The sequence below is a fragment of the Cupressus sempervirens genome, chromosome 11 (assembly GCF_028749045.1).
Source record: "Cupressus sempervirens isolate cs-2001-9-10 chromosome 11, ASM2874904v1, whole genome shotgun sequence".
NCBI lineage: Eukaryota > Viridiplantae > Streptophyta > Pinopsida > Cupressales > Cupressaceae > Cupressus > Cupressus sempervirens.
In genome coordinates this window covers 293,826,550-293,848,534 of record NC_143128.1, presented here as the reverse complement: position 1 = coordinate 293,848,534, position 21,985 = coordinate 293,826,550, and the positions used below count along the sequence as shown (strand labels likewise).

Sequence of the window (21,985 nt, the reverse complement as noted above, 5' to 3'; positions counted from 1 at the left end):
GGAGGTGGGAGTAGAGAATGTGGTGCAAATCATCACAGATAATGCAGTAGCATATGTGGTAGTAGGTGAATTTAATTTTTTATGTTCAATATGAATCATCAATGTAATGCTATGGTATTATTCAATTTAGATTTGATGTAAATATGGAAAGTTTGTAACTAATTACTGATATTTTACTAATCTTTTAGGTAGAATCCTCCAAGACAGGCATCCCACACTTTTTAGGTCACCTTGTGCAGCACATGTCCTTGACCTTCTTTTGGAGGACATAGGAATACTTGATTGGGTGAGTCCAGTTGTGGAAGATGCTAGTCGAGTCACCAAATCTATCTATAATCACCCATGGGTTCTCAGTTTGATGAGAAAGACCACTGAAGGCAAAGATTTTGTAAGACCCGCTATGACAAGGTTTGCAACAGTGTTCTTGCCATTGCAAAATATTCTCGACTAAATATTGGCTCTAAAACAAATGTTTGTGTGTGTTGATTGGGGTTGCTTCACCTTACTCAAAGAAGCCTGAAGGAGAGGCTATGGCACGGATACTCTTTAATGATAGTTTTTGCAAAGGCTAAGGAGATTGTGGAGGTAACTTCAAGAATCAAACATTATTTTTTTAGTTGATTCAAGATTCATTATTAATTCGTAACTTACTATGTTATTAACTAATTTGTATTTTTCAAATTTCAAATGTAGAAGTCTATGCCCCTGGTTAGAGTCTTGAGCATATGTGATGGGCAACAATCCCCAATGGGAGGTCTTTATGAGACCATGGATAAGGCCAAAGAGGTTGTTAGAAATTACTACCATACGGACAGACTCAAATTTGACCCCATTTGGGAAATAATTGATAGGAGGTGAAACAATATGCTCCACCAACCCATTTATGCAGCAGGCTACTTCCTCAATCCCAAATTCAGCTACTATGATTCTCTTTGAGATTTAACTAAAACTTCAATTTACTTTACTTTTTAAGGTTGTGTAGTAAGACTTGATACCATTTTCTATTTGTTTTACGGCTGATGAATCCTGCTCAGATCCTAACGGAGAGGTCATGGAAGATTTCTCTAAATGCATTGAGAGAATGATATCCAATGAAGCAAAGAGGGACCTCCTTGTGATTGAACAACAAGTCTCTGTGGAATCAAGGGGTGATTTGTTCTCTTCTATGCTAGCAAAGAGAGCAAGAGCTACTCAAGCCCCAGGTAAAGCATCAAACTTTAAAACTTTTGCAAATTGATAAGTTGTGTTTTCTTATTATCTTTTTTCATTGTTTTATAACTTATTATATTTTGTTTTCCAGATGGTTGGTAGGCAAGTTGGTTGGCAATATCCTGAATTTAAAGAATTTTGCTGCTAGAGTCCTATGCCAACCTTGTAGCGCATCTCATTGTGAGCACAATTGGAGCTTATTTGAGTCCATCCACACAAAGAAACGGCCTAATGACCTTGTTTATGTGCACTATAATCTTAACTTGCACATAAAAAGGGCACAAAGTTCAGCACTACCTAGTCCACTTGATCTGGAAGAGTAGATCCTTATTCTGATTGAACGGCACAAGAGCCAGGTTCATTGTTTTTAGCGGATGAGATCGCTGATTTGGAAAGGCAAGCCATGGAGGGGGGTGTTGGAACAGATTTTCATTTCACAATGGATGACATTAAGGACAAGGACGATGATGATTCAAGCTCAAAGGAGGAGACATTACCAATGCCACATATAGGAGGAGATACATCCACTTCCAGGAGGCACAGCCACAAACTTCACAATCACGTAGCTCACACCTAATCGCAATGCGGGGCGCCTCTTTGAGGACTAGACCCCCTCACTTTCCTACTAGTACAACTGGAAAGAGGAAGATGTGATTGTATTGATGTATTTAGTATTTACTTCTAGTTTGACATATTGAAACTATTTACTATTTTGCTTCCCGCCATTAGCATTCCGCATGAGAATGTAATTTTGTATCCACTATGCATTTATATATATCTAAACTATGCTTGTTTCTTTTGTGTTCTCTTTAATTAACTTATTAGATGCTCATGGAGGGGGGTGTTGGAACAGATTTTCATTTCACAATTGATGACATTAAGGACAAGGACGATGATGATTCAAGCTCAAAGGAGGAGACATTACCAATGCCACATATAGGAGGAGATACATCCACTTCCAGGAGGCACAGCCACAAACTTCACAATCACGTAGCTCACACCTAATCGCAGTGCGGGGCGCCTCTTTGAGGACTAGACCCCCTCACTTTCCTACTAGTACAACTGGAAAGAGGAACATGTGATTGTATTGATGTATTTAGTATTTACTTCTAGTTTGACATATTGAAACTATTTACTATTTTGCTTCCCGCCATTAGCATTCCGCATGAGAACGTAATTTTGTATCCACTATGCATTTATATATATCTAAACTATGCTTGTTTCTTTTGTGTTCTCTTTAATTAACTTATTAGATGCATCTTCTCATTAAATTTTGCAACAACAAAAATAATGTATTTTTAATTAAATTTCAGCGTTTTTTAGGTTCCCTTGTTTTTTTTTTAAATGGTCGATTTTTTCCCAATTAAAATTTTGGGGGGCTTGGCGAGTTGTTGTCGAGTCCGAGTTTTCCAACTATGATTTAAACGATCCAACGGTTGTCAAGACGAACACAAACATTAACCAAATGACGTTTATAACTACTCGGCACTTATAACTACCCGAGGCTAACAAACACTAAATACAAACAATTAATTCATAGTTTGATAACCAATATTATTGAAAAAAATAATAGACATTATACGCTGACTACATCTCCCCAAAAAGAAAAAGTTGTCTTCCAAACAATATTTAAACAGCAAATAATACTCCGACAACGATATTCTAGATGAAAAATTGTACATGAACTTGGAAGTGTACTTTGCAAACTCAGAGTACTTGTAGTATACTTGGCATATCAAATGAGTGCAATAGGGCTCAACGGGAAACACCCACAGCAGGGTGAAGGGTCAACATATCCTTTTCACAACCAAACAAATTTCATTTTCATGATTTTTTAAGAGGCCAAAAGATATAAAAACAAAGCCAAGAAAATAGAAAGTTTTGAGCGTCTAGCCAATGTATGGTGCCACAAAGCCATATCATGCAAGTAATATGTCTTATGAAGAGTCGCACAATGCTAAAACGAAATGCAATTTGTCGAGTTAGAAATTATCTAATGATGTCGCCAAACTGCCTTAATCCACAAGTGGAATCATGGCTAAATGGTTGGACAATGTCAACGTAATGTTGCATGAGTGGTTACTGGAAGCCATGGAAGAAATGAGACTATACAATTGGAATGTGTACTCATCATACATTGCCAGAGATTGAATGTTTTACATTGTAGACATTGCTGCAAAGAGGAAGTTGCATTGTCAAACTCCAATGCCATATGTTGTTCATAAATTGATGTCGTACAATCAAACTTCCATATTGTATATGTTCATCAATTGATGTTCTACAGTCATAATGTCATGTTGTATAGTGTTTGACTAATGTCATACAAGGGACAAACATATAATGTGAGGGCACGAGTATGTCATACAATGCAAGTTGATTGAGATTGTCATACAATATGAGGCTTCCATGCAAGTGAGATAGCCCATATATGACAAAGAACTAATTGTCATACAAGATAATGAAATCAACTACATGTGAAGATCAAGGTGTTTGGTCATAAAATGTAACTACATCATACAACATCAACTAAAAGTCTCTTCATTGAAAGAATGACTATACTCACCAAATGGGTGAAGATGCCCACCAAATGATAACTAGAATGATGAAGGCCTTAGAGTAATAGTACTAAACAATATGACAAAATATCAACAACTTGGTATAACTTATCCCTTTGGCTAGGTGATGTTTTTTTTATTATGTTTTCATACCACTTGATAATAAAGTGGCTAAGTTGTATAATTGGCCATCTTGATTTTCTTGCCATTTGATATTTCAAAATTACTTCCCATCTTTTTCCTCATAACTCCATAATCAATTTCTGAAATTTTATTTTTCTTTCTCTGTTGATTTCCCTTGACAAATAAACGTACACTTCACATTAGATGCTTTGCTCCTTAGAATCTTTTGTAATTTTGCATGCTTTCATCAGTTGCCCTTCAATAACAGTTCTAGCTTTGAGAAAAATACAAGTGGGTGGAAATACTTTCAATCCTTAGTTTGCCAATGAAATAGGATATGGAGAGAATTGCTTTCATCCTCTGAGCATTACTAGAACTCCTAAATTCCTATGTCATTTGGTTACATTGGACCTTAACTTTATCCATTCTTCTTTGGAACCTGGATTTGACGAATTCGAGGAAGTTGGTTCCTCATTGATAGCTTGGTTCTTTAAATCAATCACCTACTTCTAACCTTTTTTCAATGGAGAATGTATTTGTATTCCAATTGTAGACCACCTTGGTTGCAATCAGCCATCCTCTTCCAAGCAACACATCCTACTCTTTCTTTTGCAACAAAATGACCACACAAGTACTATCGAGACCTAATTGTTAGCTTTTGGGCCATCAATGTCCCCGACTGCTTGATTACATGCTAATTGGCCCCTACTAATTGAAATGTCAGTGCCAAATAGTTAGTTTTTTAAAGCATTTCCATGTATTATTTATAAGGCATTTCCATGTATCCTCTAATAATGCATTGGCTCTCAATCCTCATCAAATTCTTCCCCATGATTTGCATTTGTACGACAATCAATTTCTTCCTTTGTGTTCACCAATAGCAACATTGAGTCAATGGCTTTTCCTCCCTAGGATGGTAATTCTCCTATCATGACTACACTTCAACTTTCATAACTTCAGATTTGATCATCACCAACTACATTACCACAAGGAGCTATATCCAACTTCATTAAAAATTCTTTGTTCATTTGCAATCACTTGTTACAACTTTGCATTGGCTACTATTCCTTCGTTGTACAACTGGGCATACGGCTTTTCGTTTTTACTAGAACTATCTCATCTTGTTCATCAACATCCAGCATATTAATACCCTTTTGCTTCAGGTAGTTGTCATCTTCATGGTCACCCAATCCACACCATTCGCACAAAAAACATAATTTGTCTTACTTGTTTCGGTAGTCTTTCACAAGTGTCCCCGTTTGCTAAATAGTTAAAGTGTGTCTAGATAAGAAGCTAACCTACACTGGAGAGCTTCAAGGCTAGTTTTGCTTGAGCTTCCCAATTGTATATTGAACTAGTGGGCGCATACATAAGTTCAACTCAACTAATCAACAGCCATGATCCCTGAAAAACCCTTCTACATTTCTAAATTTGACACTTCTCCATTAAATAGTTTAAAATAGAGGAAAATCCAAATATATCTAGCACTTCCTATAATTGTCTCGCTTTCTATTGAAAAAGTGGATAAAAAATATTAAAATATTAGCATAAGATTGACACTCCTCTCAAATGGGGAGACGAACACCATTTAGAATACATGTTCCAATTTTTATTTGGCATATGTTGGGCATAGAGTCGGCCTAATTAAAGATTGAAAGGTGACAAAATTTAGGAGCAACAGGTAGCATGGCTCTTAACCTTCCCATTATCCCCTCGCCAACTGGCTGTGCTTTTGTCGTTTCTTGATGTGGTGATATAATTCTATGCTTACCTTGTTTCATTTGTATGGCATGATGACCTGTAAAAAGTCCGTAAAGTTTCCAGTTAAGTACTTATCTATATCCAAGATAGTATTTCTCTGTTATTCTCATTAGGTTTACCTGGAAGTCGAGTGGCAATATTTGGTATTTTAACATTACTTCTAACTATTGGTAAGATTGAAGTAGAATGATATTTTGCTCGATAATTTGCAATACTCATGCCCAATGCATCATCAAGCTTAGATCACTGTTCGGCTTAGAAGCAGCATCCTGAGAAATTGCTATTTTATCAAATTCGTCATTCACCGGCGTCACCCAGGCATTGACTAAATTAAAACAATTACTTAACATTGAGATCATGCATAGCGTGCACAGTGGCAGAAACATTAACACTGCGAATCTCTCACAAACAATGGTTCTTTTTCCTAAGCAAAAACACACTAATTCAATAGAAAACGCCCATATCAACATCCAAAAACAGGCAAGCAAGTACGACAAGGTATTAATATCATAAGTTGCCATCCCTCTTGTTCCGTTATACATGTAGCGAGGTCGTGTTGAAACTGTTATGGAGTGTCTCGTCCATGATTACAGATCTAAACAATGTGGTGTAAGCCGACGCAACAGGGCATTACACGCATCTTATCATCTCAAAGCTATAAATTTGAGCTAAAGTAAACTATAAGTACACAGAGTGAAACAAAAGCAACTACTTCCAATTGGTTAAGCTGCATCTTCCTTGTGGATGGTGAATCTTCTGTTGACAAATCACAAATTAGTGTCCCAGATTTAAAGATGCCCAGCTGATTTTTCCCCAAAGATATTTATGAAGATCGCACTATGCCCCGAGAACTTTAATGACGAAAGGCCAATGTTCCAAGCACATTTAAAGTTTCTTGAAGGGGAATAATCCATGGAAATCACCAGAATTGCTCAAATAGATAATGATCACTGAAAATCATAAAAAATTCACATAGCAAAGAGCTTACCTCTGTGTTTCTCATTTGAAAGGAGACTTTAGCAGCAAATAATTGATCATAATTTATCCAAGCCAACCCTAAACTGGACAATATTCCTTAAACAAACCCAATACATAGTCCACCTAAATCACTCAGCAGTGCTCCTCTTTGTCTCAAAGACCGTGTTCCTCGTTTCACCTTAACCCCACGCGATAAACCAACGTTAAACCCATTAACCCTGTTCTCAGCTCATGTCCAATGGCACAAAACCCTAAAACAAGTCGCCTGTTCAATTCCCCGGCAGGCCCAGTTCACGGACGAGTACGGTTTTCTTTCATTAGCATTTTTTTAGGAAGAGCATAGTAAGCACATGAGCGAACATTGACATTTGAAGTCCAATCGGTACCCATCAGTGCTCCGAGCATGAACAGACCCTTCTGACAAATCATGTAGTGCTCTTCAGCAAAACGTTCTCTGTAAGAAATACCAATAAACCAGTACAAGAACTTTTGTATTTGAGAAAATATATTTAAATGTAAGCAGGTGGGAGTGTTGAATGTTTTCCTCGCGGGGTGCATTATCATCTTAAATCGCAAAGAATCTTTGGGATTTACGAAGAATATAGCTGTTTAAGTCAATAATAACAACAAGAAAGCGTGATCTGGGTATATCTCTGTGGGGAAGAAAACATGTGTATTTTTTATATATAAAACCGATCTTTATGATAAAATAAAGGCGTTTTCATGATTGTTTTCTTGGAATGCAATGATAGGAGGAATTTGTTAAATTTGTCTAAAATTCTATGCTTGTGATGGAAGCCATGAGGTGGAGCCACTTGGGACCTTGAGATGAAAGTAAAGAAAATGATATTATCCGTAGCAATGAGAAATAGCATCTTAGACATTTTAGTTTTGTATTCTTTAGTATTTTTAATTTTTTAATCAAATAACATATAGACAAAATAATGATGGCTCTATTTTAATTAGAGAGAATAACATCCTAGACAAAATTTTGTTGCCTAATGTTTATATGGTGGGAATGTAGCAACAACAAGGACATAGCTTTTTTTTTTCTTTTTTTTTTGGTATGCTCCCTTTTAACCTTCTAATTAGGACGTTTGGTCTCTCATGGTTTTTTCCCCTTCATATAAAAATGAATAAATCTGCATTACGTTCATTTTTAATAATACTATAGTTTGTTATATTATTTAAAAATCTTACTAAATTATTTTTTAATTAATTTAATAAGTAATATAAATTTAAAAAGGTTCAATGTAGATATATTTTAAATTCATTGAACTTAGAATTCAATAAGAATAAATTGATTTTAACATGTATATTTTAGATGTAGAGAAGGAGAATAATATGATCGTGATAGGTATATGATATTCTAAACTTAAAATTAAATTCACAAACATTCTTTGTGATAAATTATTTGTATCATGTATGAAATTGTATAAAGACTCGTATCAAGGTCATAAGGCTAGTCATGAAGGATATAAGAGTGACACTAACCTTTTATGTGTAGTTTTGACCTTTTTTTGGTTTTGCTAACCTCAAAGGCCCTTAAGTCTTTAATATTATATAAATATGTTTTCATGTGTTTTTTACTTGCAAATACAAGATTAGGTGGTCCTAGCAAGCATTTGTTGGATTTTTTATCAAATGGGAGAATATGTGACAAGTCTTTATAGTAATCTCGAGTCCAATTTACTGCTTCAGTGATGTTCAAAACAAGATAAAATATTGTTAGAAAGTGAAGTCCACTGAGATAACTGAGAGGGGGGGAGGGAGGTGAATCAATTATCAATCATTTAAACATTTATCAACCTTATTAATCCTCAACCATGTGAACAATATAACCAACAACCATAAGAAAATACACATACACAACAACACTATATATTTTAACTAGGGAAACACTTGATCAATGGGAAAATCCCGGTGGGGATGGAACCCACAAAATGATGTACTAATATAAAAGTTTCTTGTAAAAGGATAGACTTTGTTAGGAGCCAGTGAAGTACATTCAGTACATATCAGTTCCTGTTAGGAGACTTTGAATTCCTGTTAGGAGTTGTAGAAGGAAAAAGTACCCATTGTCCAAATAGCTTCAGAGGCAAGACCATTGAACTCACTGTCCAACTAATCTTTGTATTATTCCTTGCAGAATAATAGAAATGAATGATCTCGAACTCCTTTGTCCTCTTGGCCAAACCAATCCTCTTCTGATCTTAATACTAGATCACCAACTCCACATCCAATAATCCCTTAGATCGCTTACTCGCATTTACCAATTACTTTGCATCCAATAATCCCTTAGATCACTTACTCTCATTTACCAATTACTTTGCATGTCACACTTGAATCAACTTCTCGAATTGCTTATTATCACAAAGAAAATAACCTTCCTTTATACCATATCCTCAAAATAATTCCTTGAGTGAATCTTGAGGCTTTCTCAATTAATTATAATAAGACCTCATTAAGATATTACAATTATTTTACAATTACACAACACTGTCGACTCACAATCTTTACAACTTCTCACACGTACAACAACCTATGACCTTGCACAATCGTTGGCATCATCATCAAGTTGTCTACTATCACTGTCTAACTACACTCATCATGGTTTTATCTCTGTTAAGAGATACAACCCAAACATTAGAAACCACTTATCAAGTACTTTGTCTGCACGCTGTCCTTTGTAATTCTTAAATGACTTTTGCATGTCTTCAACTCTCTGTGCGCAAACTTGTCCACTTCATCAGGACATGATATATAATATGTTCTCAACTGCGCATGACTTGATCATCAATATGCAATCTGTACGACCTTGTTCTTTGTTTGTTACTTTGTCAGTCTTCACAGAAATAATATTATGTTGACATCAATGGAAAACACAGTCATGAATGCAACATGCCAATCTTGATATCCATCTATACAATGCTTAGCATACTCCCCCAAAGGAATACCATCAATATTCATTCTAACAATCTCCCCATTTGGCATTGATGGCAACATAGATGAAAAACATCTAAGTTCCAAAAATACCAAATCCAACTCTAATACTATTGTTGCTTTCTTCTTTTCAAATCCTCTTCATCAATCAAATTTGAAACTCATAGGAACATTGTTTTGTCTGTGTTTTCTCACTCTTAAGATTGACATCAACTGTTCAAATTGTAACTCACAGGAACAACTCTCCATTCTTATCTAATTTACATGGATGGAAATCAATTGTTCACAACTTCTTTGTTATTGATATCAATCAATCTATCCAGGAACAATATTCCCCCATACATACATGTTTCATGTACACAATCTCTCTGTCATTATGTTAGAGAGCTTATTCTCCATCTACAACACTTCTACCCCATATATAGGAGATGTTTTTCATGCAATCTCCCCCTCATTGACATCAATGAAAAAGACTTCATTATGTCAATCATATGCTCCAAGTCTTCAACCAACTCAAGTGTCCAAAGACATTATCCTATACCAACTACCAAGAGTCCTTGATGACTATGCTCATTGCAAATACTCCCCCATATTGGAAGCAACATTCAATCCAGATAAAAAATAGTGCTCTATAGCACTGGACTGGTGAAATTTCTAAATCATCTACTCAAAAGTGGGTAGGGGCATAACCCTAAGCATACCTCACAAATACTCAAATGTATCTTTAGGTAAAGGCTTTGTAAAGATGTCTATAATCTACTCTTTTGTACTCACATACTCTGATATGGTTTCTTTCTCAAAAATGGTACTTAATAGATATATGTTTAGTCTTAAAATGCAACAAATGATTCTTGGACATACTTATTGTACTTATGTTATCACAATATATGATAACAGGTTTTCAAAACTCTATCCCAATGTCCTTCGGCATCTGCTTCATCCACATAATTTGATTAAAATTATTTGTTGTTGCTACATACTCTACTTTTGTTGTATTATGTGAGATACAATCTTATTTCTTTCTTAGCCAAGAAACCAATCTTCCTCCATGGAAAAATGCTCCACCACTAGTGCTCTTTTTGTCATCCATACTGCTTGCCCAATTCGCATCAATATATGCACATAAAGTAAAATCATTTGATTTGTCATACGACAAACCAAAATCAAGTGTACCCTTCAAATATCTAAATATTCTCTTTACTATTGCATAATGTGCTTCTTTAGGATATGCTTAAAATCTTTCTACTATACCAAGTACATTTTCTATATATGGTCTAGTGTGAGTCGGATATTACAAACTTCAAATCTTAGATTTGTACTTCTTCTACTTAGGTGTCTCGTCTTTGCTAGATAACTTGTGACCAGTTATCATAGGTGTAGCAATAGGATTACAAATTTCCAACTCAAATCTTTTTAAAAAGTTCTTCAAATACTTAACTTGTAATAAGAAGATACAATCATTGTTCTACACAATCTGTAGACCTAAGAAATATTTCATCTCTCCAATCATATTCATCTCAAATTCATTCTTCATTTCATAAACAAATTTGTCACTTGCTTCATCATTTCCTCCAAAGATTATGTCATCCAAAAATATCACAATAATCAACAATCCATTCTCAATTTCTTTCAAATAGAAATTGATATATGTTGTACCTTTAGCAGGTCCCAACTTTGCCAAATATGTGTCCGATTGTGCATACCAAGTTCTAGGTGCTTGATTTAGACCATACAATGCTTTCTTTGATCTACATACCATGTCCTTTTCTTCTGTCAAATGAAATCATTCAAGCTACTCAATGTAGACTTCTTCTTCAAGTTCTCCATTCAAAAATGTTGACTTTACATCCATACACTTTGAACTTCTTACTTGCTGCATAAGCCAAGAATATCCTTATTGCTTTAATTCTAGCAACAAGAGAAAATGTCTCTTCATAGTCCATGCCTTCTTGCTATGAATATCCTTTGCATACCAATCTTTCTTTATTCCTCACAACCTTGCCTTATTCAGTCATTGTGTTTCTGAAAACCCATCTAGTTCCTATAACATTATTGTCTTTTGGTCTAGGAACCAATTCCCATGTTTCATTCTTCACAATCTGATCTAGTTTTATGTAATTGCTTGAATACAATGATCATCCTTGCATGCCTCATCTACACTCACTGGTTCAACTTGTGAGATTGAACACAGTTCTTCATGTACTATGTTTCTCACCATAACTCCTTTTTCTTTGCTTCCAATAATCTAATTAGCAGACTAATTCTTTGTCAAATTTTTGTTAGGTGTAGGCATTGTTGTTTCAACTCTTACTTCTTCTCTAGGTTCAGATCTTGGTTCTTCTCTATGTTCAACAACTTTAACATCATTCTTCATTCCTTATTGCATCAAACTTACCAATATCATCATCTCTCTTTATGTAACACTTACTTCCAAAAATTCTAAAACATTTCACTCAAGGTGCATGCCCAAATCATAATTCATAAGGAGACTTGTTTGTACCTTTTTCAATTTGCACTCTATTCATTGTGTATACTGTTGTATTAACTACTTCTCTCTAGAATGTCTTGGATACATCATGGTTCTTGTTGCTTTTGTTACAAACCTATTTCTTCTTTCAATAGTCCCATCTTGCTCAGGGGTCTTAGGTGTTGATAGTTGTCTCTTAATGCCATTTACTTCACAAAAGGTGTTAAACTCTCTTGAGGTAAATTATCCACCTCTATTTGATCTTAAACATTTTATCTTTACTTGCGACTCATTCTCAACTCTATTCTTAAACAACTAAACTTTTCAAATGCCTCAGACTTTTCTTTAAGAAATACTACCCACATCACTCTAGTGAAATCATCAACAAAAATCATAAAGTACCTTTCACCATATAATCCTCTTGTTCTAGTAAGATCACTCAAATCTATATGAACAATCTCCAATTTCATTGTGGTAGTGAACCTCTTGCTAAGAAAGGAAAGTTTCTCTTGCTTAGCCATAACATATTATTTGCACATGAAATTAGTAGGCTTCACAATTATTGGTAGATCTCTAACAACAAATGTACTACTAGCCTTCACAATATTATCAAAGTTTATATTACAAAATATTCTATGTCATAACCAATTTTTATCCATCTTTGCAACTAAACATGTCATCTTTGTAGGGTTTAATAGAAAAACATTACCTCTAGACGTTGTACCAGTGTCAATCAACTTACCATCTTTGTCCTTGATGATGCATGTCTTCTCTAGGAATTGCAATTGATAACCTTTGTCAACCAACTATCCAGCACTCAATAGGTTATGCTTTAATCCATTAACAAAATATGCATCATTAGTGTTAGTGTTTCCATCAAGAGTAATTGATCTCATCCCCTTGATATAACAAGTTGCATTATTACCAACTCTAAGAATTCCTCCATTATGATTACTAAACTAAACAAATTTATTCATGTCTCCAGTTATATGATGTGAACATCCACTATCTATAATCCAATCGATTCTCTTTTCAACTTGTCAAAACTAGGGCTTTCTCTTCTCTGACTTCTTTTTTAGGATTTTCTTCTTTTATAGCTATGAATCCTAACTCATCATTACTTTGACTTTGAATTCTTTCTTTAGACTCATCATCTTCATTGCATACAAACAATCTTTAGGCTTTCTAGACTTGAAGTTCGTCTTATATTGTTTCTCTCTTTTAGGACATTTAGAAGCATAATGACCAAATTCATTGCAAGTCCAACATTAAAGATTCTCGTACTATTTGGTTCTCTCCTTACAAGCAAGGAAATTCCTTCTTCAATTCTTCTATCCTCCTCAAATCTAGATTTTCTACTGCTAGCATAGTCTCCACCAATACTTGTACTTCTTGACGAAGAAGGGTTAACACTTAATGCACCAAAGGTTGTTTCCACTTGGGCCAAATCTCCAAATAGTTTAAGGTTGACTTATGATGCTTTCAATCTTTCAATTAGTGTCTCTCTGGTAAACTTCTTAGTGCAGGATATCACTAGCTCAATCATTTGTGATGTTTGCTTGAATGATGGTGTCAAAGTTTTAAAGATCTTTCAAATAACCTCATCTTCAATTTTTGATCCATTGCAAGACTTAATTCCTGCAACAATTTTTGATATTCTACCAATATAGCTTCTTACATATCCATCTTCCATCATCTTAGCATCTTGAAATAAACATATCCAATTCTGTAATCTAATTCTATTAGCATGTACATCACCTTCAAATGTAGTTTCTAAAGCTTTCCAAATTTTATAAGATGTCTCTAAAGATTTTACCTGACTGTATTTGTTCTCAACAAGAGCTAACAATAACACTTCTTTGGCAAGTATATTGCACATAAACAAATCTCTTTCGACTTCACTACATTCCTCAAGTTTACTTTCTTCCACAATCTTCTTTTCATTTTTTGTCATCAACCAATACCCTAGACCCATACATAGCAAATGAGTCTTCATCTTCTCTTTCCAATTTTCATAGTTAACTCCATCAAATTTAACATTTTATTTTCTAAAGTGACTTGCCATTGATCTCCTTAAGTTGTTAAGATTTTCTTTCAAGGATGTGGTGCTCTGATACTAATTGTTAGAAAGTAAAGTCCACCAAGATAACTGAGAGGGGGGGGGGGGGGGATTGAATCAATTATACAATCATTTAAATATGTATCAACCGTATTAATCCTTAAACATGTGAATAATATAACCAGTAACCATAAGAAAATACACATACACAACAACACCAAATATGTCAACTATGGAAACCCTTGATCAAAGGGAAAACCCCAGTGAAGATGGAACCCACAAAATGATGTACTAATATAAAAGTTCCTTATAAGAGGATAGACTCTTTTGGGAGCCAATGAAATACATTCAGTACATATCAGTCCCTATTAGGAGACTTTTATTCCCTGTTAGGATATTCTAACCTTGTTAAGAGTTGTAGAAGGTAGAAGGACCCACTGTCCAAACAACTTCAAGGGCAAGATCATTGAACTCACTGTCCAACTGATCTCTATATTATTCCTTGAAGAATAATAGAAATGAATGATCTCAAACTCTTATTTTCTCTTGACTATACCAATCATTTTCTGATCTCAATACCAAACCACCAACTTTGCATCCAATAATCTGTTGGACCACTTACTGGCATTTACCAATTACTTTGCATGTCACACTTGAATCAACTTCTCATATTGCTTATTGTCACAATGAAATTACCTTCCTTTACCATATCCTAAAAATAATTCCTTGAGTCAGCCTTGAGGCTTTCTCAATTAATTATAATAGGACCTCATTAAGATGTTACAATTATTTTACAATTACATGACACTATCAACAAACAGTCTTTACAACTTCTCACACGTGCAACCTATGACCTTGCATACTCACTAATTTCATCATCAGGTTGTCTACTATCACTATCTAACTATGCTCACCATGATTATATCCATGTTAAGAGATACAATCTAAACATTAGAAACCACTTGTCAGGTACTTTGTCTACACACTGTCCTCTAAAATTCTTGAATAACTTATGCATGTCTTCGACTCTCTGTACGCGTACTTGTCCACTTCATCATGACACAATGTACCATATGTTCTCAACTTCCCATGACCTTGTTAGCATGAATTTTGATGGTATTCCTTTGGGGGAGTATCCTAAGCATTGGAGAGACTGTTTATGATTGATATGTTGTATTCATGATTGTATTTGTCATTGATGTTGACACAATATTATTTCTATAAAGATTGGCATAATAGAAGATAGAGAAAAAGGTCATATAGACTATGTATTGATGATTAGGTCAAGTGCAGTGGAAGATATGTTCTACATTGTATCCTAATGGAGTGGTTAAGTGTGCATACAGAAAGTTGAAGACATGCAAAAGATATTCTTAATTTATAGAAGATAGTAAGCAGATAAAGTATTTGATAAGTGGTTTCTGATGATTTATGTCTATCTCTTAATTGGGATATAATCATGATTAGCTCAGTTAGACAATGAAAGTAAACAGCCTGATAATGAAGTTAGTGAGTGGGCTAGGTAAAAGGTCATGCGTGTGAGAAGTGGTAAAGAATGTGATCCAACAATGATTTGTCATTGTGAAAATATGTGATGTTTTGTAATATCTTAATGAGGTCTTATTATAATTAATTGGGAAAGCCTCAAGACCAACTCAAGGAATTATTTCGAGGATATGGTATAAAGGAAGGTTATTTTCCTTGTGGAGAAACATGTGATTTGATGTGTGAAGTTGGTAAATGTGTGTAAGTGATCCAAGGGATTATTTAGATGTGAGATTAGTAATTTGGTATTGAGATCAGAAGAGGATAAGTCTAGTCAAGAGGATAGAGGAGTTGAAGTTATTCCATGTCTATTATTTTGTAAGGAATAATACAAAGACCAGTTGGACAGTGAGTTCAGTGGTCTTGCCCCTGAAGTTATTTAGACAGTGGATCCTTCTACCTTCTACAACTTCTAATATGGTTGGCACTACTCCTAGTAGGAATTCAAAGTCTCCTAATGAGGACATATATGTACTAAATATATTTCATTGGCTCCTAATAGAGTACATCCTCTTACAAGGAATATTTATATTAGTACATCATTTTGTGGGTACCATCCCCACCTGGGTTTTCCCTCTGATCAAGGATTTCTCTAGTTAATATATATGGTATCATTGTGTATGTATATCTTCTTATGATTGTTGATTTGTATTGGTCACATGCTTAAGGATTAATAAGGTTGATAAGTGTTTTAATAGTTAGATAATTGATTTATCAGAGCATCAAGTCCTTAAAGAAAACCCTTAATAGCTTTGGGAGATCAATGGCATGTCACTTCAGAAAAGAATGTCCTAAATTGGATAAAGTTAACTATGACAGCTGGAAAGAAAAGATGAAGACTCATTTCCTATGTATGGATCTAGGATATTAGCTAATAACAAAGAATGGAAAGAAGATTGTGGAAGAAAGCAAACTTGAGGATTGCAGTGAAGCTGAAAGATATATGTTTATGTGCAATATGCTTGCCAAAAAAGCATTTATGTCAACTCTTCTTGAGAATGAATATAGTCATGTAAAATACTTAGAAACATACTATGCAATTTGGAAAACTTAAGAAAGTACATTTGAAGGTGGCGTACATGCTAAAAGAATCAGATTACGAAATTGGATATGTTTGTTTCAAGATGCTAGAATGATGAAAGATGAATCTATAAGAAGATATATTGGTAGACTATCATATGTCATAGATATGAAGTCTTGTGATGGATCCAAAACAAAAGATGAGGTTATCTGGAAGCTCTTGAAAACTTTGATATCACCATTCACACAAACATCATAGATTATTGAGTTAATGATACCCTCCATTGAGAAGTTTACCAGAGAGACATTACTTGGAAGATTGGAAGCAGCACAAGCAAGCTTAAAGTAATATGGAAATTTTCCTACAATGGAGACAATCTTTAGTGCATTAAGTGTTAACCCTTCTTTATCTAGAAGTGCAAGCACTAGTGGAGACTATGCTAGTAACAACATATCCAGATCTAAGGAGGTTAGAAGAATTGAAGAAGGATTTTTTCTACTTATAAGAAGAGAATTTTTTAATGTTGGACTTGAAATGAATTTGGTCATTATGCTTCTAAATGTCCCAAAAGAGAGAGAAAGTATAAGAATAATTTCAAATCCAGAAGACCTAGAGATTGTTTGTATGCAAAAGAAGATGATGAGTCTAAAGAAAGAGTTTAGAGTGAGAGAGATGATAAATTAGGATTCATGGCTATAAAAGAGGAAAATCTAGAAAAAGAAATTAGAGAAGAAAAGGCCCTAGTTTCACAAGTTGAAAAGAAATCTGATTGGATTAAAAATAGCGAGTGTTCACATCATATTATTAGAGACATGAATAAGTTTGTTAACATTATAAATCATGATGGATGAATTGTTAGATTTGGTAACAATGTAGCCTATCATATTAAGGGAATAGGATCTATCACTCTTGATGGAAAGACTAACATTGATGATTTATATTTTGTTGATGGATTAAAGCATAACCTATTAAGTGTTGGATAGTTGGTTGATAAAGGTTATCAGTTGCAATTCATAGAGAAGACATGCAATATCAAGGATAAATATGGTAAGTTGATTGGAATTGGTACAAGATCCAGAGGTAATGTTTTCCAATTGAACTCTACAGAGATGACTTAGTTGGTTGCAAAGGTGGATAACATTTTCTTATGGCACAAAATATTTTATCATATAAACTTTGATAACATTGTGAAGGCTAGTAGTATGTTTGTTGTTAGAGATCTACCTAGAATCATGAAACCTACTGATGTTGTTTGCTAAGAATATGTTCTTTTCCCAGCAAGAAGTTCACAACCACAATGAAATTGGAGATTGTTCATACAGATTTGAGTGTCCTGCTAGAACAAGAGGATTCTATGGTGAAAGGCACTTCATGATTTTTGTTGATGATTTCACTTGAATTATGTGGGTAGCATTTCTTAAAGAAAGGTATGAGGCATTAATGTTTAAGTTGTTCAAGAATAGAGTTGAGAATGAATCTATTGTAAAGATAAAATATTTGAGATCAAATAGAGGTGGAGATTTTACTTCTAGAGAGTTTAACATCTTTTGTGAAGAGAATGGTTTTAAGAGACAACTATAAGCACCTAAGACTCCTAACAAAAATGGGATTGCTAAAAGAAGAAATATATTTGTAACAAAAGAAATAAGAGCAATGATATTTGAGATTGATGTATCCAAGAAATTTTGGAGAGAAGTGGTCAATGCAACAATATACACTATGAACAGAGTGCAAATTAGAAAAGGTACTAACAAGACTCTCTATGAATTATGGTTTGGACATGCACCTTCAGTAAAATATTTAAGAGTTTTTGACAGTAACTGTTACATAAAGAGAGATGATGATATTGGTAAGTTTGATGTAAGAATACATGAAGGTATGTTCCTTGGTTATTCATTGGAAAAAAAGCTTATAGATGTTTTAATCAAAGAACTAAGATAATTGTTGAGTGTGAAAATGTGAAAGTGGATGAAATGTTTGGAGTTAAAGAGATAATGTTGGATTATATTTCTAATGAAGAAGAGATAATCCTAAACTTGTTAGAGAATATATTGAAGTTTTGTTTGAGACTAACAATGATTTGTAGAATGATGTTCCAATTGTTGAACAAAGAGAATAAGAAAAACCTAAACCAAGAAAAGAAGTAGGAATTGAAACAACAACACCTACACCAATCATGACTTTGACAAAGAATCATCATGAGAATTAGATTATTGGAAGTAGAGACAAAGGAGTTATGACAAGAAACATAATACATGAGGAATTGCATTTGATTTCCCAAGTTGAACCAAAGAGTGCAAATGAGGCACGCAATGATAATCATTGGATTCAAGCAATGAAGGAAGAACTAGATTAGATTGTGAAGAATGAAACATGGGAATTGGTTCCTAGACCTAAAGACAAGAATGTTATAGGAACTAAATGGGTATTTAGTAATAAGATGAATGAACAAGGTGAAGTTGAAAGGAATAAATAAATATTGGTATGCAAATGATATTCACAACAAGAAGGCATAGACTATGAGGAAACATTTTCCTCGGTTGCCATACTTGAAGTAGTAAGAATGCTCTTAGCTTTTTGGAGCAAGTAAGAAGTTTAAAGTGTATTAGATGGATGTAAAGTCAACATTTCTAAATAGAGAGCTTGAAGAAGAAGTCTGCTTTGAGTAACCTAGAAGATTTTATTTGATAGAAGAAAAGGATAGGATATGCAGATTGAAGAAAGCATTATATAGTCTAAAGCAAGCACCTAGAACCTAGTATGCAAGATTGGACAGATATTTGGAAAAATTGGGATTTGCTAAAGGTACAACAAATAGTAACTTAACTTTGAAAGAAATTGAGAATGAATTTTTTTATCATTGTAATATGTCTTGATGACATAATCTTTCAAGGTAATGATGAAGCAAGTGATAAATTTGCTGATGAAATGAAGAATGAATATGAGTGGAGTACAATTGGTGAGATGAAATTCTTCTTAGATCTACAGATTGTACATAATAACGATGGTATTTTCTTATCACAAGCTAAGTACTTAAAAGACTTGTTGAAAATATTTGACTTGGAAAGTTGTAAGCATGTTGGTACACCTATGATAATTGGTCACAAGTTATCTAGCAAAGATGAGACACCTATAGTTGAGCAAATGAACTATAAATCTATGATTAGAGGTTTGTAATATTTGACTCACACCAGATTAGATATAGAAAATGTAGTTGGGATAGTAGCAAGATTTCAAGATGATCCTAAGGAATCACATTATGCAATAGTAAAGAGAATATTCATATATTTGAAGGGTACACCTAATTTTGGTTTGTGGTATGTCAGATCAAGTGATTATACTTTGTGTAGATATACTAATGCAGATTGGATAGGCAGTATGGATGACAAAAAAAGCACTAGTGGTGGAGCATTTTTCCTTGGAGGAAGATTAGTTTCTTGCATAATCAAGAAATAGGATTGCATCTCACAAAGTACAATAGAAGTAGATTATGTAGCAGCAACAAACAATTGTAATCAGATCGTGTGGATGAAGAAGAGGCTAAAGGACATTGGGATAGAATTCTCAGAACCTGTTATCATACATTGTGATAACACAAGTACAATGAGTATGTTTAAGAATGTTGTGTTGCATTTAGACTAAGCATATATCTATTAAGTATGAAATAGATTGTAGGTATCTTTATGAAGTCATTGCCTAAATATACATTTAACTATTTGTGAGGTATGTTTGGGGTTATGGCCCTGCCTTCTTTTGAGCAAATGATATAGAGAGTGCATCAATCCAGTAGTAACAAACCTCTATTGTTTGTTTAGATTGAATGATGATGCTTCCTAAATGGGGGAGTATTTGTGATGAGCAAAGTCATCAAGGACTCTTGGTAATTGTTATAGAATAGTGTCTTTGGACACTTGAGATGGTTATAGACTTTGAGCAAATGATTGACATGATGAGTCCTTTTGGCATTGATGTCAATGGGGGATAGTATTCATGAAAAATATACTCTAGCATAATGGTGGAAAGAGAGTACATGATAACATATTATGGTAGTAGGTGGAAGATTTATGTATGAGGGAGAATTATTCATATATTTATTGATGTCAATTGAGAGAAATATTGAGTTATATCAATAAGGGAGAAGTTGTGAATAATTGATTTCCATCCATGCAAGAATAAGGAAGTAGACAAAGTAATGTTCTTGCGAATTTCAAATTTGATTGATGAAGAGTATTTGAAAAGAAGAAAACAACAATAGCAACAAAGTTTGATTTGGTATTCTTGGAACTTAGATGTTTTTCATCTATGTTTCCATCAATGCCAAAGGGGGGGATTGTTAGCATGAATGTTGATGGTATTCCTTGGGGGGAGTATCCTAAGCATTAGAGAGACTATTTATGATTGACATGTTGCATTCATGACTGTGTTTGTCATTGATGTCAACATAGTATTGTTTATGTAAAGACTGGCAGAGTAGCACATAGAGAATGAGACCATATAGACTATGTATTGATGATCAGGTCAGGCATAGTGGAAGATGTATTCTATACTGTATTATGATGAAGTGGTTAAGTGCACATACAAAAAGTTAGAGACATGTGGAAGATTTTCTTGATTTATAGAAGACAGTAAGCAGACATAGTATATGATAAGTGGTTCCTGATGATTGATTTGTATCTCTTAGTTGGGATATAATCATGATGAGCATAGTTAGATAGTGAAAGCAGATAGCCTGATGATGACATCAACGAGTGTGCAAGGTTAGAGATCACACATTTGAGAAGTGGTAAAGACTGTGAGCTGACAATGATTTGTAATTACGAAAAGATGTAATGTTTTGTAATATCTTAATGAGGTCCTATTATAATTAATTGGGAAAGCCTCAAGAATGATTCAAGGAAATTTTGAGGATATGGTACAAAGGAAGGTTATTTTCCTTGTGGAGAAACATGTGATTTGATTTGAGAAGTCCAAATTGTGCAAGTCACATGTGAAGTTGGTAAATGCGTGTAAGCAATCCAAGGGATTATTTGGATGCGATATTGGGGATCTAATATTGAGATCATAAGAGTATATGTCCAATCAAGAGGATAGAGGAGATGAAGTTATTCGATTTCTATTATTTTGTAAGGAATAATGCAGAGGCCAGTTGGATAGTGAGTTTGGTGGTCTTGCCCCTGAAGCTATCTACCTTCTACAACTCCTAATAGGGTTGGAATCTCCTAATAGGGATTCAAATTCTCCTAGCAAGGACTAATTTGTACTCTTACAAGGAATATTTATATTAGTTCATCATTTTGTGGATACGATCCCCACTGTGGTTTTCT

At 34.2% G+C, this 21,985-nt stretch overlaps 1 protein-coding gene across 3 annotated transcripts in view; it reads right to left on the bottom strand.

The window, feature by feature from the left end:
• Positions 1-7,373, bottom strand: part of LOC149529273 (U-box domain-containing protein 4-like) — a 52,734-nt gene extending 45,361 nt beyond the window's left edge. Inside the window, exon 1 of one of the 3 annotated variants that reach the window (XR_016358314.1) lies at positions 6,637-7,373. The gene's annotated coding sequence lies outside the window, so the exon portion shown is untranslated. The remainder of the gene's footprint in view (positions 1-6,636) is intronic. The other 2 variants (XR_016358315.1, XM_089807918.1) reach the window with 2 other exon arrangements.
• Between the last annotated feature and the right edge of the window lie 14,612 nt (positions 7,374-21,985).